The following is a 14,139-nucleotide window of genomic DNA, read 5'->3' as shown; positions in this document are numbered from 1 at the left end:
CTGCGCACACACCACACAGATACAACACAAACCACACCTGCACACAGAGATGTCACACCACCACTCCTGTTTAGGAGCACGGAAGGGCTTTTTTTCACCCTATCAGCGAAGGGGAATCAACCCTTAAGAACTCTCCTGGCCGCGCGCGGCTCATGCCTGTCATCCCAGCACTTTGGGAGGCTGAGGTGGGCGCATCACGAGGTCAGGAGATCGAGACCATCCTGGCTAACAGAGTGAAATCCCGTCTCTACTAAAAATACACAAAATTAGCCGGGCGTGGTGGCAGGCACCTGTGGTCCCAGCTACTCGGGAGGCTGAGCCAGGAGAATGGCGTGAACCTGGGAGGTGGAGCTTGCAGTGAGCCGAGATCGCACCACTGCACTCCAGCCTGGGCGGCAGGGTGAGACTCTGTCTCAAAAAAAAGAAAGAAAAGAAAAAAAAGAACTGTGCCAAGAAAAAATGACACTTCATTGGTCAGTGACAGACTATTTAAGGATAAGTATTTTTAGTCAGTGTTTAACTTATGTACATAAAAACTCAATGAAATCATAAGACAGCATTAAATAGCTTGTTTAAAATAAACCGAGGGAACTCGCCTCTTGGGAATCTTTGAAGTACAGAGTGAAACAGCGGTCAGAGCCTGACTCTTTGCTTTACCACTAAAAAAAATGTAATGCACTTTTCATGACTCTGCCATTCTTGCAGGCAATTTCATATGCATTTTCTAACTCCTGCATCGGGGTTCAAAACGCAATACCCCAAATGCAACACCTTGGTGAATGGCCTGCTTTGAGCTGAGGGAGACCCAGAAGTCCACAGAAGCGAGAAGCCCTCTCCGGCCTTCACCCTCCTTCTTCCCACAAAAGGCATCATGGAAACTAGGGCTCTTCTCCCTGAAAGCAAAAGCCATAAAACCTGGGAGGGTAGCTCTCTGCCTCCCTGCTTCTCCCAGGAAAGTCCTCGAGTGTCCGTGTCCTGCCCAGCACCCAGGGGACGATCCCAGCACAGACCCAAGGAGGATTCTGCCAAGGGGCCTGGCCGGGCTCCCGGCTCACCAGCTCCAGGGCATGCCTTTCTGTCCACTCTCAGAACTCCCTGGCTCCTGCTTCCTTCCTCAGGCTTAGAAGAATTCCGTTTCCCAGGGCCTTGGCTAAACACGCGTGCCATGCCCTCCTCTTGTTGGTGTGACTTTGGGTGCAGGAGTGTCCGCCACGAGCCTTGCAACAGGTGAGAAGGAAACCGTCTCCGGGATGGACTGGCTCCACATCCCTGCCTCGTCCCCTCACCCACCCTTGGTCTCTACAGGAGCGAGTTTCATCCCAGGCTGGGCGCAGTCCCTGGGGCCAGCACCTGTCCGCGGAAGACCCCTAGTCCTCAGTCCTGGTAAGTAATTGAATCCCGGAGCAGCTGGAGCCTGGCAGCTCTTTTCCTAGAGCAATGATCCATACTTAACAGGTGCTCCAGGGAGAGCATAAAAATGACCATCCCAAAAAGAAAAGCAGACAGGCCAAGATTGGATGGGCAAGATCTGATCTGACCTTGGGTGGTGAGGAAAAAAATTGTACTTGTAAATTAGGTTTTTTCCAAACCTTCAGTATTAGCTAAGACTTATTAGCTAAGACAGACTTTGTCTCTGAATGTCCTTAGTGTTGTAATGGGATAAATAGGACTTCCATCTTATTATTCAAGAAAACACTTTCCAGACGAAGGTTCTTCACCTTAACCTAGTCAATGCATTTATTCCCTTTTTCTTAAATCTTCCTGCCTCCCCCATCCATCCTTCCCTCCCTTCCTCTCTCCTTCCATTCCTTCCTTCCTTTTCTTCTTTCTTCCTCCCCTCCTCCATCTTTCCCTCCTTTCCTCTTTTCTTCTTAAAATTAAAGATGGCAGCTGCAACTCAAGCTCGGGCGTGGCTCCCATTGAGAAGTTTCATGAGATAATCCAAGCAGAGAGATGACTACAGTGCCCGCCCATAGTAGTTACTCAGTGGCTTCTAGGTCCTTCTTATGGAAACCGGGCTGACATTCTGAGGCTGCAGGGCAGGTAAGCCTTGGCCCAGAGGGAGGCAGAGAGCAGCCATATGGTGCAGAACAGGCATGGTGCAGAGGTGGATGCACAGTTTCCAGATGGGTTCGAATTTTTCAGGGCATCCGTTTTGTGCTGTGGCCCCACCCCAGCCAGGTAAATAGAGACAAGTTCCACCTGCCATAGGATCCCCCTCCTGCTCTCCAGATACCTGCCTCTTCAGGGACAAGTTCCACTTGCCACAGGACCCCGCCCCCGCCCCCTCTCCAGACATCTGACACCTGCTGCTTCTCTTCTGCAGCTGACAGCAGGGCTTCTCCTGGTGGGTCCCCAGCCCTCCATCAGCCCCTGGCTTTGGGCACTCACCCCAGCCCATCTCATGCAACACTGTTGGTGCAAAGATGTCCCTGCTCCAGGGCTGGGCTCCTGTAGACCAGCAGAGCCTGACTGAGCTGGACCCATTGGGCTGGAGGACTTTGACCCGGTTCTGTTGAGACCTGCCTGACGGCACCGCTACTGCTGTCACCCAGTGTGCAATCACAGGCCCTGTGCCCGCGTTTCACAGTTAAGGAATAGCAGATCCTGTGCGGGGAGGGAAGGAAGGAAGGAAAGGAGAAATGGAGGGAGGCAGGGAGGGAGGAAAGGGGGAAAAGGGGAAAGGGAGAGACAGAGCACAGGGCTGCTGGGCGGAGAGACCTGGACCAGGCCAGGCTTGGCCGTGTGAGGAGCACCTGTCCTTCAGGAAGGGACCTTGGAGATCAGGGAGCAGGCTGCTGACAAACGACTTATTTCTCCTCCCTCTGAACTCCCAGTTTCCCAGAAATCTGCCTCGGAAGTGGGGAGAGCGGAGAGGCTGTGAGGTTGGACCGAGGGGGTCCACGGTCTCACCATCCATCCCACGTGGGCCACCCCTGGAGGCTTCCTTCGCAAGCCTGATACTGTCCTAAGATGTGGTTTGATTTTTAAGGGCGGCGAGATGGGCTCAGCCGCTGGAATGACGCTTTCCGCTGCTGGTGGAATCCAGCCCCTCCGTCTTTGGGGGATGAGGGGTCTCTGCCTCCTGCAGTGGCAGCGCCGGGATGACCCAGCCTGGCTTCCCGCTGCCCAGCGTGGGCACCTGCGGCCGGAGACGCGGCTCTGCAGCGCCACCTCGTGGCCGCCCTGCGTCTTCCCAAAGCGCAGCCTCAGGACAAAGCTTCCTTTCCACGAGGTCCCTACAGGCTTCTGCGGAGCCCGGAGTCTGAATCACTGTCTCCCGGGTGATTCCTAACCCTGGAAACGCGCTGCCGCTCCTTGGGGCTGGTGGTTGTGCCAGTTGCTGCGTCAGAGCAATTGGGTGCCCACAGGCTGAGGACGCAGGGGCCAGGGTGAGGGTGAGGCTCCACCCCAGGGCTCCAGAGACCCTGAATTTTGCACTTAACTCTCCTTAATCGCTCCCAAAGCCTGATCCTTCTTATCCCCCTGAGGGCCTGAGGTCCCCTACCTGCATGGTGGAGGGGTGGGGTGCCACGATCTTAAAGACCTTCCAGTTCCCAGGGTGACAAGATTCTAACCACATTGCACATGGAACACTTTTCGGTGCAATGACCCCAACCAACATCCCGGCCTGTGCAGTTCCCACTCGCAGAGATCCAAAAGTCGGTGGGTGACGACCCACGTGTGAAAAGGGCTCTAGAAAGCTGCCTGCAGTCTCATGTCCCCCACCGCCCGCCCTCCGCGTGCTCATGTCCCCCACCGCCCGCCCTCCGCGTGCTCATGTCCCCCACCCCCCGCCCGCCGCATGCTCAGCACCTGAACGTCTTCTCAGAGACAGGGCAGAGTCTTTACAAGGAAGCTCCGACAGTCTCCCTAGGAAGAGACGGCCGCCACCCCAGGCACGTGGAATATTTCTGGGGATGGAATTGTCGCAATAACGAGGAGGAAATCCGCTGTGGTTTAATGGGCAGAGTCCCAAGGTGCTTGACATCCTGACCAGCACAGGGCAGCCACCTCCTGCAGAAACTGAAAAAACGGCAAGAAAAATAGACCCATAACTAGTTTGAGTAGTTGTAATGTGCACTGAGACAAAAAGTCTTTTCACTTTTTTTTTTTTTCTTTTTGAGGTGGAGTCTCACTATCGCCCAGACTGGAGTGCAGTGGCGCGATCTCGGCTCACTGCAACTTCTACCTCCGAGGTTCAAGCAATTCTCCTGCCTCAGCCTCCCTAGTAGCTGGGGTTACAGGTATGTACCACCACGCCAGCTAATTTTTGTATTTTTAGTAAGATGGGGTTTCACTATGTTGGCCAAGCCGGTGTCTATCTCCTGGCCTCAGATGATCTGCCCACCTCGGCCTCACAATGTGCTGGGATTGCAGGCATGAGCCACTGCACCTGGCCCTTTTCACAATTTTAATTGCACTAAACGTCTATAGAATGCTGACAGCACATAAACATGATTATGTGTCTTTGCAGTGCTCAAGCTTAAATACTGAGAATCCAAAAATATGATGTTTATTTGAACACGAAGTTTGAGGATAGCCACATAGGAAACACAGACTCCCAAAATGGAAAGTTAAAGTCTCATTTACATAGTCAGAGGCAGAGGTTTGACAGGTTGCAGCATTTTCCAACAAGATCAGGACATAGGTTATAGCGATTGGACTTGATTGGTCATAGCTCGCTATACTTTAAGGAAGATTGTTTTAACATTCCATAAAGAAGGGTAATGGTCTTGAGGGGGATCTCACTTCTGGTGCTATTCAGTCTTTCCTAATCGTTACAGGACAAGAATGAGGGAGAGATTTGACCCGGAATAAAGAAGCAGATGGTGCAGCTTCACGCCATGCGACACAGGCCCCACAGCGACACTCCTCTCAAGGCTCAAAATCAGGTATAGTCCTGACAGCTTTCAATTTGGATTATTTAATTTCACATCGCCCCCTTTTCAACATGAGCTTTTGAAGAAGGCTTAGCAGCTGAACGCAGATGGTTTGGGATCTCTGTATGTGTAGGGGCTTAGTCCCACATATCTAGGAAGGTTCATTCCTAGGATGTTGTCTCCCATGGCTAGGGCCAATGGGAGACAAGCTATACAGAACTGATGGGGTATAGGCTGAACCTGGAGCCACATGAAGGAAGTGACCTGGTGACCTGGGTCAGGCTACACAGCTGCATCGTCCGTTAATGGGATTCTGTGAGTGACGATTATTTTAGCATCTTTAGTTGTGGATTGACTCCATTGCACACCAACGCCAGTGCAGTAAAGACAAAACAGGCTAGAATCCAGCCAACGACTGATTAATAGCTTCTTCCACCAAGTTCCCCAAGACCCACACCAGTTGCTTAACCGTGTGGAGAGAGTGTTGGATCTGAAAGTTTGGTTATTGGGTTTTCATATCAGTATTTAATTTAAGGTCATTATCTGATTCATCTGGGTTCGGGACATGACGTTCAGTCTTTGCGATGGTTCCCTCTGCAGCTGCAGTGAGTCTGTCTGAGGCCATAGGAGCCTGTAATGCAGCCTTTCTCATAAGAGCCTCTTCATTGTTTATTAACGCGGCACACGTGACTATCATTTGGAGCCTTTTTCAGTTTGGAGGAACACGGTCCTTCCCTTCTGGGGCTTACCTCGTCCTCCTAGAGGACCTTTTATAATTCTGGTCACTCAAGAAGAAAGTTTAGATTTGTTTATTGAATCGGCCTTCAGAATCTGGCCAGTTTTGAACATTACACATTTTGCTCAATCCACAAAGCTTCAATTTCTCTTTTCAAAGAGAAACTGTTTTCTCCCTGACCAAAATTTCAAATGGGAGAAAAAGTTCTAGAAACTCTAATGAGTAATTCAAAACAGAACCTTAACCTCTTAAAAAAAAAAAAATCAAAGTCTTGAATCTGCGGTCAGCAGAATCCCTAAAGAATAACAAAACTCCAAACTTGCAGTAGGTCTTCCAACCCTATCGAGTTAGCAATTTGTGTGGCTCAAATAAAAGTCCGAACTTCAACAAGCTGGGAGGTTCGGACCCGAGAAGGTCCTTCCCAGAGGTCCCTGTTGACTCCAGCGAGGCCAGGTGAACCCACACCGTGTGTGCTGACAGCCTGGCTCTGGCTGTTGGTGATGTAACAGGGATCGCTGGAGGCCCACTTCACATCCCTTTGTGGTTAGCAAAATGTCAATCTTCAATCATGAAATTTGGATAAGGTGATTCAGTATAGAGTTTATGTGAGTGCAAAGCTTGAGGGTCGTCCCCTGGGAAACACAGACTCTAGACGAATGGACTCTGCTTCTAAAGTGAGAAGTTAAAGTTTCATTTTATAAGTAGAGACAGAAGTATAACAGGGCTGCGGCCTTTTCCAAGGAGGTCACAAGTTAAATCTATTTCACTTGATTGCTCACAGCTTGCTACATTCCAAGGAAACTCGCTTTAACTTTCCACAAGGAGGGGTCATCCTCTGGAGGGGTCTCACCTCTGGGGCCATTCAGTCCTTCCTAATCATTTACAGGACAAGAATGAGGAAGAGATTTGACCTAGAATCAAAGAAGTTGCAGCTCCACACCATGTGACTCAGGCCACACAGCCATGTTCCTCTCAAGGTGCAAAATGATCTCCACTTTGAACAGCTTTAGGTCTGAATTATTTAATTTCACAGGGACTTTATACCAAGGTTTTCCACATTGCACAAAGATCACTACACCTTCCAAAACCCTGCTCAGGATGTCTTAGTCACGCCTTCAAAATAGGAACTGGAAATAAAAAGCATTGAGACTGTTCTGTTGACAATTGCTTTACTTCTATCTTCATTAGCAGGCATTAGGCAACCGTAACCAACCTTCTAGGCAGTTGTCAATGATCACTGTCATATTAAAGTGCATGTTATATATTATAAATTTCCTTCATTATCTTACACTTACAGCGTTATGTTGATTTTTAAACTATATGGAAAGTGAAGTTACATGAGCTATAAATTCCCCATTACATGATGAAGCCACATTACAAAAGACTCACTGTATTAGAAGAGGGCAGTGGAAAGTCTTGCTTAAAATCTTAGTGCTAAAATTCTCACTAAAATGTAAGTCACTGATAGTATCCCTTTGCCTCAGAATAACCTGTGTTGAGAGTCATAGAAATAAGAGGGGTAAGTTTGGCGGTTGCACAAACATTGCTTGCTGAAGTTTTACATCCTTCCCTGAGCCTCGGGGATGGAGTTGGGGCCATGCCAGGTGGCTTTCTGGATATCATCACTTCTTCCTCCCAGAAGCCGCATTGGATATGTGTGCATGCATATGTATGTGTGATGCGTGGGTGTGTGGTGTCTGGTGTGTGGAGTATGTGTGCATGTGTTGTGTACATGTATGTATGCGTGATGCATGTGTGTGGTATGTGGAGAATGTGTTGTATGGGTGTGCATGTGTGGTGTGTAGAGTATCTGTATGCACGTGTGTGCATGTGTGTGATGCATCTCTGTAGTGTGTGCTGTATGTGTATGGGTGTATGCATGTGTGATGCATGTGTGTGGTGTGTGGAGAATGTGTTTGGGTGTGCATGTATATGTGTGGTGTGCAGAGCATCTGTGTGCATGTGTTTGTGTGCATATATGCGTGCGATGCATGTCTGTGGTGTGTGATGTATGTGGTGTGTGAAGTGTGTTGCATGTGGTGTCTGGTGTGTGGAGTATGTGCATGTGTTGTATGTGTGATGCATGTGTGTGGTATGTGGAGTGTGTGTTGTGTGTGCATGTGTGATGCGTTGTGTGGAGAATGTTGTATGGGTGTGCATGTATGATGTATGTGGTGTGTAGAGTGTATGCACATGTGTGTGATGCATCTCCGTAGTGTGTGCTGTGTGTATGGGTTTATGCATGTGTGGTGTGTGGAGAATGTGTGTTTGGGTGTGCATGTATGGTATGTGTGTGGTGTGCAGAGTATGTGTATGCGTTTGTGTGCATACATGCGTGCGATGCATGTCTGAGGTGTGTGCTGTATGGGTTTATGCATGTGTGTGATGTGTGAAGTGTGTTGCATGTGTGTATACATGTGTGGTGTCTGGTGTGTGGTGTGTGCATGTGTGATGCATTGTGTGTGGAGAATGTATGGGTGTGCATGTGTGGTGTGTAGAGTGTGTGTATGCACGTGTTTGTGTGCATATGTGATGCATCTCTGCAGTGTGTGCTGTATGTGTGTGTATGGGGTGATGCATGTGTGTGGTGTGTGGAGAATGTGTGTTGTTTGGGTGTATATGTGTGGTGTGCAGAGTATCTGTATGCATGTGTGCATATATGCGTGCGATGCATGTCTGTGGTGTGTGCTGTATGTTTATGCATGTGTGTGATGTGTCTGGTGTGTGGCGTATGTGCATGTGATGTGTGATGCATGTGTGTGGTATGTGGAGAATGTGTGCATGTGTGGTGAATGTGTTGTATGGGTGTGCATGTATGATGTGTGGTGTGCAGAGTATGCACGTGTTGTGTGTGGTGCATCTCTAGTGTGTGCTGTGTATGGGTTTATGCATGGGTGATGTGTGGAGTATGTGTGCATGTGCTGTGTGTGCATATAAGCTTGTGTGGTGTGTGTGTGCATGTGTGTGCTTTCTGGTTCCCGATGGCAGACGTCTCTGATACTGCGCCCTCCCTTCTGTGATGTGCTTTACAGATCCTGCACCTCCTCCTGCTCAGAGCTGCCCATGGTCCCATCCAGGGAAAGCCTGAGTATTCCTCTTCAGTATCCACGGAGGGTTCATGTATGGAGCCTCTGGCTTCTGGGTCCTCATCTTCCACAACTGTTTTCTGTGTCCTCAAGATCACACCCAAGATTGCATTTGTACTCTGAATGTCTCTCCCTGGCCCAGGGTGCCCCTCACCCTCAGCCCCTGGCTCCGGGAGCCAGCTGGGTCTACAGAGCCACATGCCCCTTGCTTCTCTCGGGGGCATGATGTATCCTGGGGCCTGTGCTGGTCCCTCCTGCCCCTGCAGGCTGGGTAGGGCTTCCATCTGCTCCTGCCTTTGGGCTGTGGAAGAATCAAAAGGAGACAAATGGGAACGTGTGGCCACTCCGGGGTGGACATCCCGCTCCCAGGCAGTGTCCAGCCCCTGCAGAGACCTTAGCTTCATGGAGAGTGAGGAGGTCCCATGGGCTTTGCTGGGTTGAGCACGGGTTTCCATGGCTTTCAGAGGTTCCATGGAAGCATTGAGAAGGTTTAGAAAAGGAGGTGGTCGTGTTGGATTGGGGTCCAGGGACTTGAGTGTGGGGAGCCCACAAGGGTGGGCTCCTGGCGGGCTCAGGCCCCCGGGTGGCATTGTCCTGGCACTCTCTTAGGGTTACATCCAGTACCCTGTAGGACACCTCCTCATCGGGACTGGATTTGACGCCACTGTGGTGAGGCAGGGGGTGTTTGGGGGCAGAGAAGAGTGCAGGACTCATGGTGCACAGGGGCTCGAAGGGCTTCCTTCAAGCTGCTGTGGGCAGTGCGGGGCGGGGAGGAAGGCTACTGGCCAGGGCAACCCACCAGGTGCAGGTTCCTCCCTGGGGCCTCCCTCTAATGTGTCACTCCACAGGGGGACCAGGCCCTTTGGAGGATGAGGAGAAGGGGCCACCCTTCCTGCAAAACCCAGCTTACCTTTCTTCCCCAGGCTGCACTGAATTCTGGTGGATGTTCGAGTCATTTGTTCATAATAGGAATCCCTTAAACGTCCACAGCAGGACCAGGCCAATCCTGGCCGTAGACAATCAGCTTCACCGTCTGCATCGAGCAGATGCAGGAAGAGGCACCGTCTCTCCATCCACATGGCCCCACTGGGTGGGCGAGGGAAGGGGGCAGTGGGCCTTTTCAGTAGGGTTCCCTGGCAGCAGTGTCAGGCGACATATCCTCCTGAGAGCCTAAGGTGAACCCCATGCAGGGCGAGGTGGGTTCTCTCAGGGATGGCCAAGGCGGGGGTACATCTTGCACCTTTGACCTTTGTCTCCTGGAGCAGTTGCAATGCTGGATGGGAGTGCACCGTAGCGCGTCCTTCCAGGCTGGGATCCTCCACCCCCTGGGAGCTGATCCCCGCAGCCGGGCTCAGGCCCCATGCCTGCCATCCCTGCACCCCGACTCCCAGAGGCCTGCGTGACACCAGACTCTTGTGCCGCCAGGTCTTCCTCCCATCCCCCTTTCACCATCTGGGAGTGCTATGGCCAAGCTGCCTCATCCCACCACGTGGCAACCCCACTGCGAACTTCCCACAACATCAGACAACTGCACTTTTTATGATGGAATGAATACATTCTCAGAACTTTCCTATGGAATTCTTTGACGGCTTATTTAACTTATCCTGGTTTATTTATCAGGCTCTTAGTCATACATTTCAGAAGCCATGTTTCTTCAAGGTCTGAAGAGAAAATGTGTGACTGAAATGTGCTGAGTGTCACTTTCCTTTCTGTCCTCTCCCTTGCCCCTCCCTCTCCCTCTCCCCCACCACATCTGCCCCAGGAGCTCCCACCCTGAGGGGATGGAGGTCGAGATGTCCGGGAGCCACTGAGGAACCTGAGACAGGTGTCCAGTGCCTCTGCCCCCGGACAGGACTCCACAGAGGCCATGGCACAGGGGCGACTCAGCCACTCCAAGCCAGGCCAATGGCAAATGGGTCCCCAAGCGCCCTGGGAGCCCACAAAGGACTTCCATCTCCATCTGGTGGGTGAAACAAGGCCACTGCAGATTGTGAGCAGAGCTGACATCCACAGGTGGGCTCAGGACCCACCCCAGGGCCAGGAAGTGATGGATGTGGCCACCACACACCAAGCAATTAATCCACCAACATTTGCCCAACATTTGCAGAGAACCGTCTATGTAGCAGGCCCTGCAAAAGACACAGGAAGTTACACTCCACTGCAAAGACACACGTATGCATGAGGTACGTGTAAGGTCATGCACTGCGACCTCTGAAACAGATGGACAGAGTTGTTCTGTGCAAGCCCCTACAGTGAGCTGAGCCCAGAGCCTCGCACAGGGCCCAGTGCCAGCTGTGTGCACGTGGTCAGTATGGAAACCAACGTCAGCTGGGGAGACCAAGGCCAGTCCAAGTAGCAGGTGATATTTGACCTGGGCCTTTAAAAATGAGTAAGTAATGTAAATGACAAGTTAACAGGTGCAGCACACCAACATGCCACATGTAAACATATGTAACAAACCTTCACGTTGTGCACATGTACCCTAGAACTTAAAGTATAATTTAAAAAAATAATTAATTTTAAAAAATGAGTCAGTGTCGATAGTGAAGACTCAGGTAACTGATTCAGAAGTCGCTCCAGGCAGAAGCAGGATGTCGGAACAATAGCCACATTTTGCAGAGATTTCACAGGAAGGTTTCAAACCCAGAGGGATTTCTCCTCAGCCCTGAGAGCGTGAAATTAAACTGAACATTGCAGCTGAGATGCGGGGGACTCGTTTGTCTTTGCAGTGAGGGAAGGGGCCAGCACTCTGGGAAAGAGCAGCCCATGGACAACGCCACCCAACAAAGTCTCCCGTTCTGTACCCAAGAACCCATCACATCATCCTATACCAAGGACTGTCTATTAATTCCCTATTTCTCAGCCTCTGCTGGTGAAGTTTCTGCCTCTTACTTCTGAAGTCCAAGCAGTGAAGAGCCCTTGGCCCACACAGGTCTCAGGGGTGGCAGGAACAAAAAGGCAGATTGGAGTCTGCAAACAGAACCTCTGGCAGCCATCAGGTGCCACCGGCACAGGAACCTCTACTTACATGAGACACGGAGGGGAGGCTCCCTCTAACTTCCAACAGGAATGCAAAATGTGCCAGGCCGGGCGCGGTGGCACAAGCCTGTGGTCCCAGTTACTTGGGAATCTGAGGCGGGGGGATCTCCTGCACCCAGGAGCTTGAAGCTGCAGTGATCCGTGATTGCACCACCACATTCCAGCGTGGACAACAGAGTGAGACCTTGTGTCTTAAAAAAATATATTAAACTAAATTTATAAATTACCAGGTTTGTCTAATTTCTAAGTATGAAAAGCAAAACATAAGGAAATTTTGCAGCTTATTTCATGACTGGTTGCCTCCTTTCCTTCTAACTTGAGTGTGTCATCTGAGAGAGGCCACGGTGGAGGAGTTCTTGCCCCGGGAACATGTCATCAAGCTCTCGGCTGGTGCAGGCGGCCCAGGACATTGTGTTCCCAAGTCCTCCCTGCTCAGAGCACGACCTTGGCTGGTCCCCGTGGCTCATATGCAGCTGGCTTCCATGGCAGCCGGACCCATCACTCAGAGTGATGCAGGTTGACTCAGCCCTGGTCTGTCCAAGTCTAAATTCTGTAAAATGGGAATAACCTGCCTCCAATGGTGAGAATGAGGTGGGGTCGGCCAGGCAGGCAGGGAGCAAAGGGAACACTGCCTGCATTTATGTAACCTGGGAGGCCATCCCCAGTGGGGCCCAAGGCATCACAAAGGCCCCTGCTTGCAAGACACCTCGAGTTCTCTGCTGTCTCCACAGCTGGCATCCAGCCTCACAGACACCCTTGGCCCAGGTGAGGTCCCCACTGTCCCCATGTTGAGTGTCACAGGGAGACGCCAGCAAGACCTGGCCTGCCTCTTCCTCAGGGGAGGCCTGGACCAGGCTTCTGGGCCAGGACATGACCCTGGACAGGGCACAAGGCAGCCGCAGTGAGCGGCCAGGACTCAGGCTGTGGGGACCTCCCTGACCCTGCCTGGGGGTGGGGTGGGGCCACGGAAGCCCCAGGCCTTCAATTTAGGATTTGCTTCATCAAACGGATCAATTCAGGCTCAAGATAAGCAACCGCAAAACTCTCTCCCTGGAGAGCCAGTGGGGCTTCTTGTTGGAACTCAGTCCTGTGGGACCCTTCCAGGCAGAGGATGGGGGAGGCTGCGCCCATCCCTGCCATGCCTGGCCCCTACCGTGTCCCTCCGTGCATTGCAGACGTGTTCTCCTGCTGACCTCCACCCTGCAGACGGGCCTGGGTCTCCCCCTTACTGTGTGGGACACAGAGGGGCCCTGCCGACCCCGGGGAAGGAAAGAACGGGAGGAATGGGAGGCGCTCGCAGGACTCAGCACGGCCGCCTGGGCCCAGCCTCTCCTCATGCAGACCAGGACGCAGGAGTGAGATCCCCCAAGGCCCCTTCCTGTCTCAAATGTCTTCAGTTTTTACAATTACAGGAAGAGAAGAAGAAAGAAGAAGAAGAATGTGCTCCCTCTCTCATGCCCATAGCTTGATGACATTTTCTTCTATACCCTGAAGATCCTCGGATAGCTGGGATCCTCTGGCTGCTCTGACACTCCGGCCACGTGTCCATTTCCAGGCGAGTGAGTCCCGGCTCCCCACTCCTGCCCCCTCCTGATCTTCTCCCCACTCCTGCCTCCTCCTGATCTTCTCCCCACTCCTGCCCCCTCCTGATCTTCTCCCCACTCCTGCCTCCTCCTGATCTTCTCCCCACTCCTGCCTCCTTCTGAACTTAAACAAGTTTGAGGCTCCAGGTGAAGATCATGGAGGCCTCACCCTGCTTGCTCAACTCAGCAACTCGGCGGTTTCCCCCATGGCGGGTGGAAAGCTGGACCCTATCCCTCCACAAGCTGCATCTGCCCTGCCTTCTCAAAGGCAGCAGTTCTGGGAGCCTGATGGCTTCATCTGGAAAATAAAAAGGAAAGGCCACGTGGAGGGGTTTTGTGCAGGGAGCCACTGGCCCAGCTACCGGCCAACCCAGGAAGAGCGGGGTGACGAGGGGACGGAAAGGGCATGACGAGTGGGTTTTGCCAATGCTTGTAGCCAGAGACCATGCACGGGGCTTGAAAACCTTCTCTTTAGCTCGAAAAAGCCTGGACTTTGTCCCTAAATAAGAGGGTATTTTGTGGTTCATCATCCACAGAAGGAGAACTCAGAGGAAAGGGCGTGATCACAGCAGTGAGGCACTGAAGGCGGGTCCTTCCTACACTGTGAGCCACCATTGACGGGGGTCCTTCCTGCGCTGTGAGGCACTGACGGCGGGTCCTTCCTACGCTGTGAGCCACCACTGACGGCGGGTCCTTCCTGCACTGTGAGGCACTGACGGCGGGTCCTTCCTGCACTGAGGCACTGACGGCGGGTCCTTCCTACACTGTGAGCCACTATCGACGGGGGTCCTTCCTGCACGGTGAGCCACCAC

At 52.0% G+C, this 14,139-nt stretch overlaps 1 long non-coding RNA gene across 1 annotated transcript; it reads left to right on the top strand.

The window, feature by feature from the left end:
• Positions 1 to 1,142: 1,142 nt before the first annotated feature.
• LOC117063052 lies at positions 1,143 to 2,622 on the top strand. Its single transcript, XR_004428700.1, has 3 exons — positions 1,143 to 1,227; positions 1,306 to 1,383; positions 1,884 to 2,622. It is a non-coding gene; the product is annotated as an uncharacterized LOC117063052 (long non-coding RNA).
• Positions 2,623 to 14,139: the final 11,517 nt, after the last annotated feature.

Source organism: Trachypithecus francoisi, unplaced genomic scaffold (genome assembly GCF_009764315.1).
Source record: "Trachypithecus francoisi isolate TF-2019V2 unplaced genomic scaffold, Tfra_2.0 Lachesis_group17, whole genome shotgun sequence".
Taxonomy (NCBI): Eukaryota; Metazoa; Chordata; class Mammalia; order Primates; family Cercopithecidae; genus Trachypithecus; species Trachypithecus francoisi.
This window is presented reverse-complemented; position numbering and strand designations above follow the sequence as displayed.